General features: G+C 36.3%; 1 protein-coding gene and 1 pseudogene across 2 annotated transcripts in view; one reads left to right on the forward strand and one right to left on the reverse strand.

Annotated features, from left to right (window-relative positions):
• Window positions 1-10,080: 10,080 nt before the first annotated feature.
• Window positions 10,081-10,624, reverse strand: LOC145256146 (ADP-ribosylation factor 2 pseudogene; annotated as a pseudogene).
• A 2,446-nt stretch (window positions 10,625-13,070) lies between these two features.
• The window catches only part of LOC145256376 (transmembrane protein adipocyte-associated 1-like), a 56,403-nt gene continuing 52,235 nt past the window's right edge, over window positions 13,071-17,238 (forward strand). The window contains exon 1 of one of the 2 annotated variants that reach the window (XM_080115202.1): window positions 13,071-13,260. The gene's annotated coding sequence lies outside the window, so the exon portion shown is untranslated. The remainder of the gene's footprint in view (window positions 13,261-17,238) is intronic. The other variant, XM_080115205.1, reaches the window with a different exon arrangement.

The following is a 17,238-nucleotide window of genomic DNA, read 5'->3' on the forward strand; positions in this document are numbered from 1 at the left end:
GAATCGTCCCATCACTAATGACAATGTCTCGTTTTTCTCACATTTGATTATAAAACCTGCAAATTTTTTTCACTGAAAATATTTCTCTGAATCCAGCTCATCCCAAAAATACTTCTCCCATTACAAAACACCCTAATGTAAAACCCTAAAACTGGTATAAACATTCCACTATAAACTGGCGGTCTTCCTCTAAAGTTTCAGACATTTCCTTAGATATGTATTCATTCGTTTTTCCCTCATATCTGTTATAGAACATAGTGTCATCAACAAATATACCCATCTCAGAGACAAAAGGAATGTCATTTATAAATATCAGGAATAATAAAGGTCCAAGGATCAATCCCTGAGGCACACCCACATTTATATCATGACTTTTGTTTTGATATGCGACCATCAAGGATAACCTGAATTTTTCTCTTATTTAAGAAGAGTTTGATTATCTTCAGAATTCGTCTAGTAATACCATATGATTTAATTTTCATAAGAAGACCATCATGTAATATCCTGTCAAAGGCATTAGATATATCTAGGGCTACTGCCCTAGCCTCCCCTGCCTTATCCAGTGCATGGTATATATGTTCAGAGATTATGATTAGGATATCTGCAGTAGAACAGGCTTACCTAAATCCATACTGTTGGTGGTAAACTAATTAAGGACTAAAAGATTTCGGCAAAGAGAGGTAGGAGGCTAATGGAGAAATAGTTTAGTGGGCCAGTTCTTTCACCAGAATTCTTGTAGGCTGATACTACAGAAGCAATTTTCCAGCAGTCAGGAAAGCAAGATCTGATAAGGCATTTATTGAAGAGTTTAGAGAGAACTGGGACAGTCTCAGTGGAGCATTTTTTTAAAAAGGATAGCCGGGTTAAGATCAAGCCTTTGACATGTCTAGGTTTTTCATGATATCATAGACTTGGGAAGGGGTGATTTTCAGATCATCAAGTGTGGTTTCTGTCTGCAAAGGAAAATCTGGGAGGGGTTTGTTAGCTAGGTCCAAAGTGGATTTGGAAGTAAAATATTTGGCAAGCAGTTTTGCCTTCTGAGTTGCCGTGCACACAACCTCAAGATTGTTGGATAGTCCATTATTTAGTACACTGTTATAAATTTTCCAGAAATCGCAAGTTCCTAATTTCTGCAACTGAATACATTTTCTGGTTGTTATAGTATGTCTTCTCTTAACTGCAGCAATTTCATTTTTACAATTATATCTAGCTTCTATATACTTTCATCTATTTGTACTGGACTTATGTTTGATAAATCTGCAGTATGTATGCTGCCTTTGAGCAGTGTCAGCTGTGCAAGTAGAAGTGAACCATTTAGGAGAGTGGCGTTTACTATAGATTTTCTATGTGGGAACATGTGTTTCAGTTGCTGCTTTGAAAAATTTAGTAATCTCATTTGTGCACTGTTCTAGAAAAAAGATATTTCCTCATGGACCATCTCTGATGCGATCCCTGATAGCTTCCCAGTCAGCTTTCTTGTAGTACCTTCTCGTTTTAAGCAATGGCTCTTAAACTTGGATCAAGAGTTTAAGGTGATATTTATCACTATTACATGATCAGCATTCCCAAGTGGCCAATGATCATTTGTTACACAATCCTTTTCTTTTCTTGTATTTTTTTATCTAGTTTTGCTGTTTCCGGTTTTTTTTGTTTGTTTTTTTTTTACACAGGCATCACATCATTATCAAGGCCAAGAAGCCACTCAAGGATAAGGGTTAAAGAGTGTACAGTAGAAATTGGACAATATAGTAATCATTAGTAATGAAAATTCGGTAAATTTGATAACTTATATGGAACGGCTCATCAAGAACTTATTTACGTTAGACTTGAACACAACCATATTGTAGTCAGCCGGAAAGCAGGAAAATGGAAGACAATTCCACAGGCGTGCAGTTCTAAGAAAGAAGCTTTGTTCATGGAATATACGTTTAGGTTTAGGCACAGATAAAGAGTGGGGGGAATTATTGATAGTGTTTTCAGCTAGACGAGTGTTTCTTGTGAAAGTTTGGCAAGGGTGACCATAGACTGAAGCTCAGTCGAACACTTTCCATGAAAATAACGATACATCAGAGACAAACTCGCAACATCTCTTCTGTGAAATAGAGGTTGCAGGAAAGAGAAAAGGACATCTCCTACAAGGCTACGAAGTCTATTTTCAACTCTATCAAGGAAGGACAAGTTCTTTCTAGCAGCTCCTGCCCAGATGTGGCAACAGTATTCCATCCTTGGACATATCTGGCTCTTATATAGATAGAGAATTGCATCAGCATTGAGATATCTATCGGATCGATAGAAAGATCCCACCATTTTTCCAGCGGCCTTAGCAACAGATTTGATGTACGTGTTCCATTTAAGATCAGGAGTAATGGTCAAGCCCAGAAGCGTGTCAAAACTTGAGGCCTCCCGAAGACAAGAGCCATTCATTTTAATTGATGCCAGATGTTTTTTTTGTTTTTTTTTATTCAATTTTCACCCCAAACAAGTCACAGTGCCACTTTGAAGCAGGGGGCTACTATCAGGGACTTAATTAGCGGGGTCATTATGAAGGGAGATGAGTAGAAAGAAACTACAGTTAAGATATATGCTGTTGAACGGGCTTGCCTGAATCCATATTGTTTGTCAGTCAGGAGTTTAGCAGCTGTTAGGTGCTGGACTAGGGCTTGATTAACTAAGGACTCAAATATTTTGGCGAAAAGCAGGAGGAGGCTAATGGGGCGATAATTTAGTGGGTCAGTTCTTTCACCAGAATTCTTGAAGACTGGTACCACAGAGGCGGTTTTCCAGCAGTCGGGAAAACAAGATTCGTTAAGGCATTTATTGTAAAGTTTGGACAGAACTGGAGCAACCTCGGCAGAGCATTTTTTTAATAGCACAGCTGGGATGAGATCTGGTCCACATGCTTTTGAGGTGTCTAGGTTTTTTATAATAGCATGTACCTGAGAAGGGGTGATTTTCAAATCGTCTAGTGTGGCATCTGTTCGCAGAGGAAAATCAGGGAGCGAGTGGTGTACCGAGTTTAGTGTGGAGTTTGAGGCAAAAATTCTCTGCGAAGGTTGCTCCAGTTCTCTCCAAACTTTACAATAAATGCCAAGCTACTAAGTCTCATCCCTTTACAGTAGAGATCCCTAGGGGCAAGAAAGCCTATTACTCCAATAGTTTCTTCCCCAGAACTGCAGGTCTTTGGAACTCCCTTCCGGGATTCTGCTTTCCCAACTGCACTGATATGCAGAAGTTCAAGTGTAATGTTAACAAATATCTTTCTACTCATCTCCCTTCATAATGACCCCGCTAATTAAGTCCCTGATAGTAGCCCCCTGCTTCAAAGTGGCACTGTGCCTTGTTTGGGGTGAAAATTGAATAAAACAAAAAAAAACAAGAGTGTGCGAGTTCTGCAGTTACAATTTTTCTGTTTATTGTTGGCACTTTTATATTTATTAGAGTCTGGGTCATTACGATTTCTAATAATTATATCTTTGTCCTTTGTGTTGTTGTTGTTGTTATGTTGGCTACTTTTCTTACTAATTAAAAAAAATGTCTTTACTGCTCAGCTTAATATTTTATTATTATGTGTATTAATTATCATCTCTAAGTTTTCACAGCAATTATAGGACAGTTTTATTTAAGATTTCGTATAAGGGATTTGTTATGGGAAAGTGTTTTATGATGAAATTTATTCTCATGAGAGAAAAGTGTAGAAAATTCGGTGTCGGTTAATTGTCATATATATTTTCAAAACTTGTTATTTAGCTCTACTCATATATTGAACAATGTCAAAGTTAATAGTGAAAATAAATACATAAAATTTAATGTAGATACATGAAATAATATTGACGGGTGTAAAACATAACTTCTATTGCTTTCTCTTTCTTCCTCACCAGTTTTACCCATGCCCCTGTCCATCCCAACTTTCTTCTTTGCCCAGCCCATACATATTCTTCTCTGGAAATTCACATATACATAACTTAAGTTGGAAATAACTGAGAAAATCATAGTTATTTCCATTTTCATGATAACATCGACGAAATGTTACATCCCTCAAGTATTTTAATGGTGAATTCTCTGACAAACTAAAAGCACTTCTACCTCCTCGACGTAAATACCCCAAACAAACCTGACAAGCAACAAAATACCACCCCTACAAAGGTGTAAGAAAGCCTTCTACTCCAATAGTTTCTTCCCCAGAACTGTTAGACTTTGGAACTCCCTTCCAGGATTCTGCTTTCCCAACTGTACTGACATGCAGAAGTTCAAGTGTAATGTGAACAGACATCTTGCCCTACGTAGTATCCCTACAACTTATGTCCCCGATAGTAGCCCCTTACATCAAAGTGGCACTGTGCTTTGTTTGGGGTAAAAATGGAATAAAAAAAAATAAAAAATAACATTAAAAGATGTGTGCGTACATTTTGTGATTAAATGATTTAGGTATACCATTCATCTTATGAGCCAGTGCATTGACCATGCTGAGAGTATCTTATTTGGTCTTGAAATATGTGGTCTGAAATGTTACCAAAGACAAGATGTTAAAAATTAGTATAAACCTGTTCTGGGGCAGCCAGAAAGAATGAAGAAAAAAATTAAAAATAATAGCAACTGTTTTCTTTATATGACTACGAGTTTGTAAAATTTGTCATGCGATATACAAATGATATGTTCTGGTTGATGTTCTGGTTTGTCATGTGATATGCAAATGAGATGTTCTGGTTGAGGGATCAGGAAGTTTAGATTTGGACGTTGAAGAAGCAAGTCTTGTGAGCAATGAGATGTATTTGGAAGTTAAAGTTTAGTCAGTAGAGTATCGAACATTGGTGTTGAATTTTTGACATCAGAGTAACAAGTGGTGGAGTTGAATTTATTGACATCAGAATCAAGAGTAGGACAAGTAACACTTGAGTGCTTTAATTTAAAAGCTATTTCAGCTAACTACTGGTTTGCGGACCACAGTAATGAAAAAGGTGTTGAAAGTAAGCAGTGGAGAAAGAGATCTAATGGCCTTGTTGGCAAAAGTGAAGCTGGTGGCAAGCTGCAAAAGATTCATGACATTGCAAGCTTTATGTCATTGATATAGCACCAAGATATCACTTTCCAAAAAGGGAAGTGATATCTTAGTGCTATATCTCCTGTTAACAAAGGAAGATCGAGATGCAGAGAAAATAGAGGCTCAACTGAAGGCTGCATTCACTGAATTAATTTTTCCCGTCTATGCAAATGTGGTGAGAATGGATTGGACGGGTAGATGTATATGTGACTAATATACAAAGGTTGGCAGATTTAGCCAGATTTGAGGGAGCAGAACAAGAGCAGGTCATGAGGCTTACTTTTGTAAATAGATTCCTGGAAAATATTTCTGCAGTACTACAGCAGTTACTAAATGTGAAAGAGTTGCCCATTAGTGAACTGATTTTAACTGCCAGGATGCTCACAGCCACATGGACTCTGAAAGTGCCAGCAGTTCCGAAACAAGAACTGAAAATAGAACCTAGATAGGTTGATGAAAGACCCAGAATAAGAAAACCGTTTAGTGGCGAATGCTATAATTGTAAGGGCCCTCACATGGCAAGGGATTGTAATGCATCATGTATGATAACTAGTTATGAATATGGTGAACCAAGGCACTACACAAGATTCTTCGTGCAGAGAAACGAAAATGAGGTAACCGATGAGTAGGCAGTTACCCCCTTACATTAGCAATGGTACAAAATAGATCACTACCAACATTAGGAGTATTAGTAAATGATATGCGAATGAGAGCCCTTATCGATACTGGCTGTACTGCCACACTAATTTGATCAGGTCTTTCAAGTAAATGTAGGGGCACAAGTAGTATAAAAGCAGTATATGGACAGAAGGTTGCATGCAGAGGAATTAGTACTGTAATATCGGAAATGCGTGGACGACTGCTGAAGACCAAGGAAATTGTGCTGGAAAAAATTATCAAGGTTGTCAATATTATAGTGGGGTTGGATATTATCTACTAACTTGGAGGAGTTATTGTCGATGAAAATGGTAACGTGGAGATTAGAGGAGGAGATTGTGCAACAAGCGTACACCTAAACTGTGAGGTGGTGGACAAAGACTTCAGTGCAAAATTTGGTGAAATGAGGTAGACTGTTGAATGGAAGTGGACTTCAGAACTTCCAACATTAAAGAACAATGTTAACCATTATTATATGAAGCTTACTGAAGAAGAGAAAGGTGACTTCAATAATGAAGTTAAACATTGGCCTGTGGAAGGAATCCTAGTACCTTGGGATCAAGATGTAAAGACAGGGGTCCTTTCTATAATGACAGTGATACAATTCACAAAGAACAAAGTCAAACCAGTTCTCGATTATCGAAAACTAAATAAGTATATTGCATGTCATTCTGGTTGATGTCTGTGGACAAACTATAAGGAAGTGGAAGCAGATGACAAACACAACAAAGATCGTGGATTTAAAATCCATATATTTACAAATTTATGTTGCAAGACATTTATGGAAGTTCCAATTGGTCTGGTATGAAAAAAAAGATCTATTGACTTGACTAGATTGGAGTTTGGGTTAAATATTACCCCAAAAACCATGGCAAAAATCAGGACCTCATCAGGAAAAACAAAAATTTGTATACAGACAACATTTTGGTTAATGAAGCAGTAGTGCCAGCAGCGAAACTTGTGTGTCGTCAACTTGACAAATTTGGACTAGCAGCAAAACCACAAGAGTCATTGAAGGGAGGAACAGCGTTAGGTCTTTAGCTCAATACAGACAGCTTGATATTTATGAGGGGAAATGATCTTCCAGAGATACATGATAAAATGAACAGGCATTAACTGTTTTCTGCCTGTGGAAAACTGGTGGCTTAGAACCACTTGCAGCTATTTGAAAAGGAGAGCAGATGGAACTGGTTGGGAAAATATGGTGGATAGCATGACAGTTGGTGTGTTATGAGAAGTCATGGAAGAGTTTCTAAAAAGAGACCCGGTTCGAGGGAGGTGGCATGTTCCCAAATTAGAAAAAGGCATTGTATGGTGTGATGCAAGTAGCATGGCCATTGATGTATGTGTTGAAAATGATGGTGTGATAGTTGAGGATGCAGCAGGGCTAAGAAAGAAATGTGATTATAATCACATCAATGTTACTAAGTTGGAATCAATGATAGAGGGTATGAACTTGGCATTGAAATGGGTCTGAAAGAAATTGAGGTTCATAGCTGGGTTAATTCTATGATAACTGATGAGAAAAGGATTCGAACAAAAGGACCAGCAGAATTAATTATACTGTGATGTTTAGGGATTCTGAGAGAAATGATTGATGAATTTGACTTAAAGTTAAGTGTAATATTTGTGCTCTCTAGTAAAAATAAGGGCAACGTACTGACTAGGGTGAAAAAAAGCTGGCTTAAACCAGAAGTGACAACTACAGCAGCATGCTGTGTCACTCAAGATATAGTGAAGAAATTGCATGAGCTACACCATGTAGGAGTAGAAAGAGCTACACCATGTAGGAGTAGAAAGAACGCTTTATCTAGTGTGGAAGGTCTACCCATAAGTGACAAGAGATAGTGTGAAAAAAGGGAGCCAGAAACTGTGATCAATGTCTGACAATCGACCCGCCACCATGAACCAGGGTAGGTTTAAGTGTCCCCAGATTGAATGCAGTTGTCTATTGATGTCACTTACTATAAAGGTGGAGCATACCTATCTATAGTAGATTGTGGTCCAGGGAGATTTACCATTTGGAGAGAGATTCAAGCAGAAAAAGCAGACATCATCGCAAGAGAATTAGAAAATATTTTTTTTGAGCATGGACCAGTTGAAAAGGTGTTGATAGACAATGGAGCAGTAATTTATTTGGAGATATTTCAGAAAATTTTGCGTATATGGAATATCAGGCACTATTATAGAGCAGCTTGTCAGCCGAGCAGAAATAGTATCATAGAACAAAACCATAGCCGAGCAGAAATAGTATCATAGAACAAAACCATAGACAGTATATGTATAAAGGCCATTGCCGAAATGAGGGGAATATCACATGCAGAAACAGTGTTTTGATTCAACATGAGCCCTAAATCTGGACAGCTTAAGGAAACAGTACTGTATTGGCGATATTTAAGTATCAATGGTGATACCCTAGAATTAATGCATTTACAGAACAATCTGACGAACCAAAGTCTATATGAATTGGAAAGGAGATGTGGGCTAAACCGCCTGGGGCCTGGTGCACAACAAAATGGACAAAAAGTATGGTTACTGGTACACAGTCCCAAAACAATATCAAAGTGGATGGTTTACCAAGACACTTTCTTGACATTAGGTGATTGGGGGAGATTCAGAGAATGAGAGCAACAGGAAGCCGAACAAGAAACATAGCAAAGATCCCTAACGGAGCAACATCCACCAAGACAGTCGGATGACTACGTACTGTGAGTGATCCAAAGGATCGGAGGCGTGGGGGGGCGTGTGATTAAATGATTTAGGTACACCATTCATCTTATGAGCCAGTGTATTAACCATGCTGAGAGTATCTTATTTGGTATTAGAATATGTGATCTGAAATGTTACCAAAGACAAGATGTTGAAAATTAGTTCTGGGGCAGCCGGAAAGAATAAAGAAAAAATAATAGCGACTGTTCTCTTTATATGACTACCAGTATGTAAAGTGTGCCACATGATATGCAAATGAGATTTTCTGGTTAGGAATAAAAAAAAAAAAAGCCTGAGTTTTGAGAGACCAGGAAGTTTAGATTTGGACGTTGAAGAAGCAAGTCTTGTGGCCAGTGAGATGCATTTGAAAGTTAGAGTTTAGACAGCAGAGTGTCGAAAATTGGTGCTGACTTTTTGACAGCAGAGTAATGAGTGGTGAAGTTGAATTCATTGACATTAGAACCAAGAGTAGGACAGGTAACACTTGAGTGCTTTAATTTACACATTTTAAATGATAGAACTGGCCATTTGACTCTCAAATGATTAATCTTTTTTTTTAATTTTAGATTTTATACATCTGGAGTTATGCAGGATTTTCTTACCTTTTTGTCTTCGTCCATATTCATGAACTCACTCTATTGCTAACACTCTTTTCTTTTCTATTCCTCTTTTGCTTAATGAAGGTGATCAATAAAGTTGTTTTAGAATGAGACTTCTATATTCTCACCAATTGTTTTAAGTGATGCTACAATGGTCACATCATTTTCAGTCCTCATAATATAATCTGTAAGAATGTCATTTGGTTTTATTGTTGATGTCAGTTTTGTATGTTATTTCTGTTTTTTCTTAATATTTCTGTTGCAATTGCTTGTTTTGATTCATTATTTTGTATTTATGTATTTATGTAAACATACAAAGTTAAGTGCTGAGTAATTGACCATCAATCAATAGAATGGTTTGGCATATAAATACAGTTTTTCAAAATGTACCCACATAGATTTTCACAGCTATTAAAATAGTTGAGGGTTCTCGGCCACTTGAATTAAAATCCTTTGCCTGACTCTTTTTTTTTATGGAAATCGCTCCAGACAAGGTGTGAAGTCATTTGGTGTAAGGAGCTAACAGGAACAAAAGAAGATTATCACAAAGACAGGAGATGCCTATTGACCTTAATCTTTAAAAGACCAAGGCTGTATGTAGGAAGAAAACAGTGAGCAGAAACAGAGTTCTATAATCTTGCAGTTCTTGGAAAGAAGCTACTGGTATAAGATGTATTACAAGACGTTTCTGAATTTTTGTTGAAATGAGGATTTTTGAGAATTCGTATTATTTGGGTTCATCGGACTATTGTTCTCATCTTGAGTGTGATGGGAACAGTAGTTCGATGAATCCAAATAATATGAATATTACAATGAGATATCAATATAATGAACTGAATTATATATTTTTGTTGTGTTTTAAACACAAAGAGCTATTAATTTATATCTCATACAGTGAAGGGGCCATCCAAGCGGTAGAAAGCACATAGATCTGAATAACAAATGGACATGGACTGTACAGAAAATGTAAAACTGAAGGAATGGGCAAATGTTATAGCAATCTGGCAGGCACCAGAAAAGAGTTAAAGAGGCTGTAGAGACTTTTTGGAATTCTTACAAAGTTGTATTTGTTCCAATTTATTTTTTTAGTTTTGCAGTTGACATCCAGTCAAGTACTTCATACAATTCAACTCCGCTGATATCACATGTGATTTGGATGTATCAAGTTCTTTACATATATTATGCAATGCAAAATTGTCAGTGACTTAAGCTGCATTCATTGCATTTGGTAAATCCTGTTTATTAGCAAGCACTAGTAACACTGCATTTCTTTATTCATCTTTATTGAGCATCTGTGACAGTTCGGCCCTTACCTCACAAATTCATTCTCTGTCATTACTATCCATGAGAAAAATTAAGCCCTCGATATTCTGGAAATAAATGTACCACAATGGTGGGATTTTGTCTGGTCCTCCAACATCTCATACTGTGAAACTGACATTTTTCTATTCTATCGTTTCTACATTGAAATCAATAGTTGGTATAGTGGTCACAACTTCATCTAGTTTGAGTTTGTACAATATTCTTTTCTTTTCAGCTGCGCATTGAGTCCAACCATCAATATCCTCATTTTATTTTTACCAAATAAGTTTTTGAAAAATTTGTTGAATATGTTCCTCATAACTGAGTTTTAAATGTGTCTTAATTATTGTGGTATAATCAAATGTTTGCATGCAGCTCGAATGTAGATGTATGAATGTTTAATGTAGATCTACCTTTGTTTACTTGAAACGATCTTATGTCAAATGTTGAAATACTCAACAGAGCCAACATGGTCAACATAGAAATCATACTCACCCCCACACAACTGCGATGGATTGGACATATGACCAGAATGGAAAACAATCACATCCCAAAAATCCTATTGTATGGAGAATTAGAAAATGGGTACAGGATGTGATAAAGTGCCACCTAAAAGCAATGAATATGAACACAAAAAAATTGGGAAGAGCTAGAAGCAGACTGAAGTTGCTCACACAGAAGCCTTCACAAAAGAAAGGCAGAAATAGAGGCAAAAGTAAAGGCCAGGTCTGATCAAAAACATTATTAAAGGCACAACTCTGGTAACTACCTATGCACTTGTAGGAAAACTTTTCACACTGAGCATGGAATGCTACAATACTGTAGGAGAAAGCACCGAAACCCTGACTAGTCATCTTCAGCTATGAAGGACTGCATGATGATGATGATGATGACGATGATGATAATGACGATGACGACAACGATGACGACGATGACGACGACGATGATGACGATGACAACCTTTTCTTGCTGTATAACAGAGCAAGACGGTGAATCAATGAGTCAAACAAGCTAGAACAATGTGAATGATTCTACTGAGCTTATCAGAGGAATCTGCTATGCAGTATGATGCTATAAATTTGGTGACGCTTACTGTTGTCTGATTTTAATCTCCTTTCAGTGCAGTCAAAATAAGAAGGTAATTTTATTACATGGTAATAATGTTGTCTCCACTTTTGTCTTCACCTTGGAAGGACATTTCATTTAACTGCTTTTAACACAGATTTACAAACATCATTGACCTCGCCCTGGGACTTGTTCCCTCGGGACCAAAATCAACAGAGTCTAGGCCAATTCTGAAATAGCTTTTTCCCTGGTGATTATGGCATGTTGCTAGTCCTATGCAATTTTAGAAGGTCAACCCTCCCCAGCTTTGTATTCTTTCTTTGAGAAGGGTTAGTATATTTCTAATCGCCTGAGGCACTGCTACTGAGAGATTCTGACGGGGCTGTCAAGGTTTTTTTGCAGGTCAGAGTGCTCCTCTTTGGGGCTGCTGACTCTTCTATCCCACTTTTTGACCCTTCTGTAACATTTCTTACAGTAGGAAAGAGATAAATACCCATCCTTGTTTCTCCTCTACAAAAACCTTGTGGATATCCACTTGTTTGTTTGTTTGTTTGTTTGTTTGTTTTTTTACTTGGGAATCACCACTTATCAAAGCCCGAAGGCCATTCGAGGATAAGGGTTAATGAATGTAAGATGGTAGTGAAGTAATTGTTAATGGTGTAAATTGGGTGAAATTGGATTATTTATGCAGACGACTTAACAGGATGTTTTTAACAGGAACTTGTTTACATTAGATTTGAAGGTTACCATGTTGTATTTAGCCGGGAAGCATGCCAGCAAAACAGTGTTCCACAAGCGAGCAGTTCTGAGAAAGCAGCTCTGTTCATGGAATCTGCACATATTTAGGCACAGATAAAGAGTGGAGAAAATCATATAAAGTGGTTTTAGCTAGTTGAATGATTTTTGTGAAAGTTTGGTAAAGGGGAATTGGAGTTCAAATGAGCGTTTACCATGAAAATAGCGATAGAGCAGAGACAAACTCGCAACATCTTCTTCTATCAAGGCAGAATAGGGTGTGCTGAGCAGCTCCTGACCAGATGGCATTGTAGAGTGCACCTGGCTCTTATACAGATAAAGGATTGCATCGGTAATAAGATACTCACCCCCACTCCTGACAGGGCAAGGGGGGGGGGTGACTGTTGGGATACGTGACGATGATGGCAGATCCAGAAGTGTAGGCATTCTACTTAACAAAGGCAAAAAAAAGGGCCGAACCCACTTTGTCCCTGTTACCGCTTGATGGCTACTATGATTAAAAATTAAATTTCTAAAAATGTTGACCTTCTTACCCCTTTCAACACTGGGGGTGGGGGAAGGAAATAAAATTTTCAAACATCAGAAGAAGTTGTGATTCAGGGAATCTGGCTTAATAGGTGTTTAATGGCTACGTAATAAATTTAATGCAAATCTGAAATATTTGAATTTTCAAAATTCATAATGATCGTTAATTAAGTAGGTGAATACGCATAAAGATATAAAAAATATACATATACCTAAGTTTATATAAAGAGAGATACTGAAAGCTGTGAAAATTTAATTTTTTTTTTTTTTCTGGTTTAGAGCTTTTGATTTGCATTTTCATATCCTACGGTAAAACACAAATAAAAGATGAAGAAAATCAAATCAACCGAAACGAAATTTGTTCAAGTTCACGTTTTCATTATAACCAAGTCTTTATCCGGAAGCGGAAGTTGAGATAAATTTATTTATCCCTTCCTCCTTCATTGATTCAGTTAAAATAAAAACTTTTCGTTTCTGGTTGTTTCAATATCGCATCTTGTCTTACTAGTCTTGTTTTGAGTTTTTTCTATTTAATACTAAAAGAATTTCCAACTCTGATCCTGTTTTATATTATTACGTGAATCTTTGGTATTTTCTTCTTGTATCCAGGTAAGATACTTTTTTTATACAAAATCTTAACTTTTAGTTTTAACGATACGTATTTTGTTATTTGTTTCGAATTAACTGTCACACCCCTAAAATAATAATAAACATTGATTTCTGTTTTGTTATTGCCGAAACATCTTAAATTCGTAATAATTGAATTTTAATGCGCGTGCGCGCGCACACACACACATATATATAACTTAATTGAATCATTCTCGTGTATTGATTCACGACGCAACGTTTCGACCGATATAACCCTCCCCCTGACTTCATGTGCACTTTTTAGATTACTGAGTTCGACTCTATGCACCTGAAAGATCTCGGAGAGTTACATCGGCCAAAACGTTGGGAATATATTTGAGATGAGAGCAGTAGTCCGAATGGTGTTTCTACGAAATTTGAACCACACCGACTTTTATCGAACTAAAGTTAGGATTAGTTTCTGTTCAGGGTTAACAGTTCGGTTCAAATTCTGTAGACGTTCTGAATTCTGTGATACTAATTATTGTTTTAATTAGTTTCACATCGTTTCCGTTGTTTTAGGTATATTGTTTTCTATTATATAAAAAAAAATTCGCAAATCGTGAGTTCGAAAGAATATATTGTCATCATTTCAATATATAAATATTAGGGTTTGTATTACTGTACACAGATTCGAAAAAGTTGTCAAAAAACAAATATAGAACAAATAAATGTTATCAAAGGCAAGATAAGTTACTTTTCTACCTAACTGGATATATTTTTTGTGTTTTTATTCAATGTAACATGTTTATTCAGCTCGAAAAACATGCAATGTTTACCGATGTATTGGAAAATTCAAAATGGCACCCGACTGTCTCTCGGAGAGGGTACGTTTGGGAAAAGGTATTATAAATAATAAACTAGACAAAATACTGTTAGAAATTCGCTCAATATATGTTACCGTGACATAAGTTGACATGTATTCGGTTGTTTTCTAACAGTATTTTATCTAGTTTATTATTTATAATACCTTTTCCCAAACGTACCCTCTCCGAGAGACAGTCGGGTGCCATTTTGAATTTTCCAATACATCGGTAAACATTGCATGTTTTTCGAGCTGAATAAACATGTTACACTGAATAAAAACACAAAAAATATATCCAGTTAGGTAGAAAAGTAACTTATCTTGCCTTTGATAACATTTATTTGTTATATATTTGTTTTTTGACAACTTTTTCGAATCTATGTGTACAGTAATACAAACCCAAATATTATTTATACATGGAAATGATGACATCAAGGTTTTAGACTTGAAATCAATTTAGTATTATTACGTAGTAATAAGAGAGTGGGAGACGTTTTAACCCTTTTTCGTCCTTAGCGATAAAAAAAAGAAAACTAAGTTGGCATCACGTAAGACACCATTTTGTGAAAATCACGCTCCTTGTAGCAAATTTACACAATTCCAACTTTATTTCTTCAAATTGCTTGTATTGCATTAAATAAAGTGCTAATGCACTTACTGATCCGCGCTATTTTTTTAAATCGTATTTCCAAGTTTAATTAAAGTATTGATTTTTATTATTCAATTGTAAGGTTAATATACAGAATAAGTACAAAGCACCCTCGCCTCCCCATGTTAAGAATGGCTTTTTAAATAACGTTAGTATTTCAGCACGGACCTATATAAATTTGCAGTCGTAGTGGTCCCGTTCTGTATTAAAAATAATTATCACCTATGCATTTTTTTTTTTTTTTTTTTTTTGCATTATGCTTATCTCTTCGTACTCTCATTAATTGAAAAGAGTGCAACTGCAAGTCTAGAATTCAACCTAATTAAAAAAAATTTTTTTAATCGAAAATACAGAAAAAATATTAGATGGTTAAACCGGGGTACCCGTCACGAAACGAAAATGTCATATTCCAAAAATCACGTTAATTGGTCAAGTTTTATATATATTTGTAAAACTTGCTGAGAATGCTATGTTTTACAGTTGTAAAAATGGAACGAAATTTAAATTTCCGTTCTATTTTAAATTCTGCACATTTTTACATTGCATTCAACTCGTCGTTCACATTCGACATGTCAACTTTTATAGGTTTTCGGGTATGCTGACAAGGTTGATTGTGGAAGCTGTTCTTAACATGGAGAGCTTGCGGTGTTTAAGCATACCCGAAAACCTATACAAGTCGACATTTCCAATGTGAACGGTGAGTTGGACTTACGTAAAAAAAAAAAAAAAAAAAAAAATTTTATTTTTTTTTTTAATTAAATTATTTTGTATTTGGGTGCAGCTTAGATAAGTAGGTCCCGCAGACGAACCTCGTTCTGACATCCGGAAAATTTAGGTTAACAACCGGAGAAGCACTTGAAGCTACCGAAAACTTTTCGGTATATATAGTAATGTTTATGGGAAAAATATGCTTCAATTATATTTCCCCTTTTATTTATACCAATCCTTTAGTGTAAATACAGAGCATATACAAATAAATAACAAAAGTCTATATTCCAAATTCCAAGATGTTCATCTTGCTGTTTATTTTATTTATTTATTTATTTATTTTTATTTCAGCATGCTAAAATGTTCAATTATTTATATATATTTCTGTGGAAATGTTTTTTCAATTATATTTCACCTTTTATTTATACCGATCCTTTAATTTATGAAGCTCAATGTAATTGTGTCACCAAACAAGAATTGTATGTCCGCATACTTGAAGGAATAAATTGTAAGATGGTCAACATCTTAAAATTTGGAAGATAGACTTGTCATTTATTTGTTCATATATATTTGATGAGCCATAAGGGGCCAGTTTTGCTTTCCACTGTATACACACAATGACATTACAAAAGATGCATAACATAATCGACAAATGATAAAAGTAGTGGGAGAATATGAATGACAAATGATTAAAAGAACAAAAGAGGGAGACAAATTATGAAGATATATTTAATTGAAAATCATTTGCTTCAAAATATTTTTAAAAATTTTCTTTTCTTTTGAGATGAGGCTTCGTAATTTGTATATTCATTCTTTTTGCAGACTGTTGTCCTTATCTTCAGAGTTGTTGTTGTTGTTGTCAGCATGTTTCAGCCAACTCGTCCTCTGACCTTCTTCATGTGACTAACCACGACTGGAACCCGTGGTGGAGTAGATAGTGTTGAGTCTCTTCGATTCCAGGAGAGCATTGTCTGAAGATAGTGGTTTCAATCCTACCCGAGCAGGCCAGAGGATTAGTTGGCCAAAATGTGAGACAGCTATGGAAGGCAGTAATTACTAGAGATACAATTAAAATTTCTATTTGGTCATGGTTAATCACCTGAAGAAGGTCAGGATAAGTTTCCGAAACCTGGTGAAAACAACTATGGAGTCCAGAACAACAGTTCGCAAAAAGAATAAATACACAAATTCGCAAAATTAACTTTTTTTTTTTTTTTTTTTTTTTTTTTGTAAAAATATGATTAAGCAATTCGAAAGCGAATATATATATATACAGCTACAGCTAAGAGAGAATTTACGGAAACCACTAAAAAGCGCATCGAAGCACAAAAACTAGGAACTCGAGACTTCTGGAAAATCTACAACAGTGTAGTAAATAATGGGCAATCAACAATTCCCCCACTAACCAACAATCACGAGGTTGTCTCCTCAGCAACCGACAAGGCTAACATGCTTGCCAGTCGGTTTGCCTCAAACTCCACACTGGACCCTTCCAACCACCCCCTACCTGACTTTCCTATGCGGACAGACGCCACACTAGACGATCTGAAAACCACCCCTGCTCAGGTGCATGCTATCATAAAAAACCTTGACACCTCAAAAGCATGTGGACCCGATCTTATCCCAGCTGTGCTATTAAAAAAGTGCTCAGCCGAAGTAGCTCCAGTTCTCTCCAAACTCTACAACAAATGTCTTAATGAAGCTTGCTTTCCGGGCTGTTGGAAAACTGCTTCTGTTGTACCAGTATTCAAGAATTCTGGCGAAAGGACAGACCCATCAAATTATTGCCCCATTAGCC

This window comes from Euprymna scolopes, chromosome 32 (genome assembly GCF_053919585.1).
Source record: "Euprymna scolopes isolate OS-2025 chromosome 32, ASM5391958v1, whole genome shotgun sequence".
Classification (NCBI taxonomy): Eukaryota; Metazoa; Mollusca; class Cephalopoda; order Sepiida; family Sepiolidae; genus Euprymna; species Euprymna scolopes.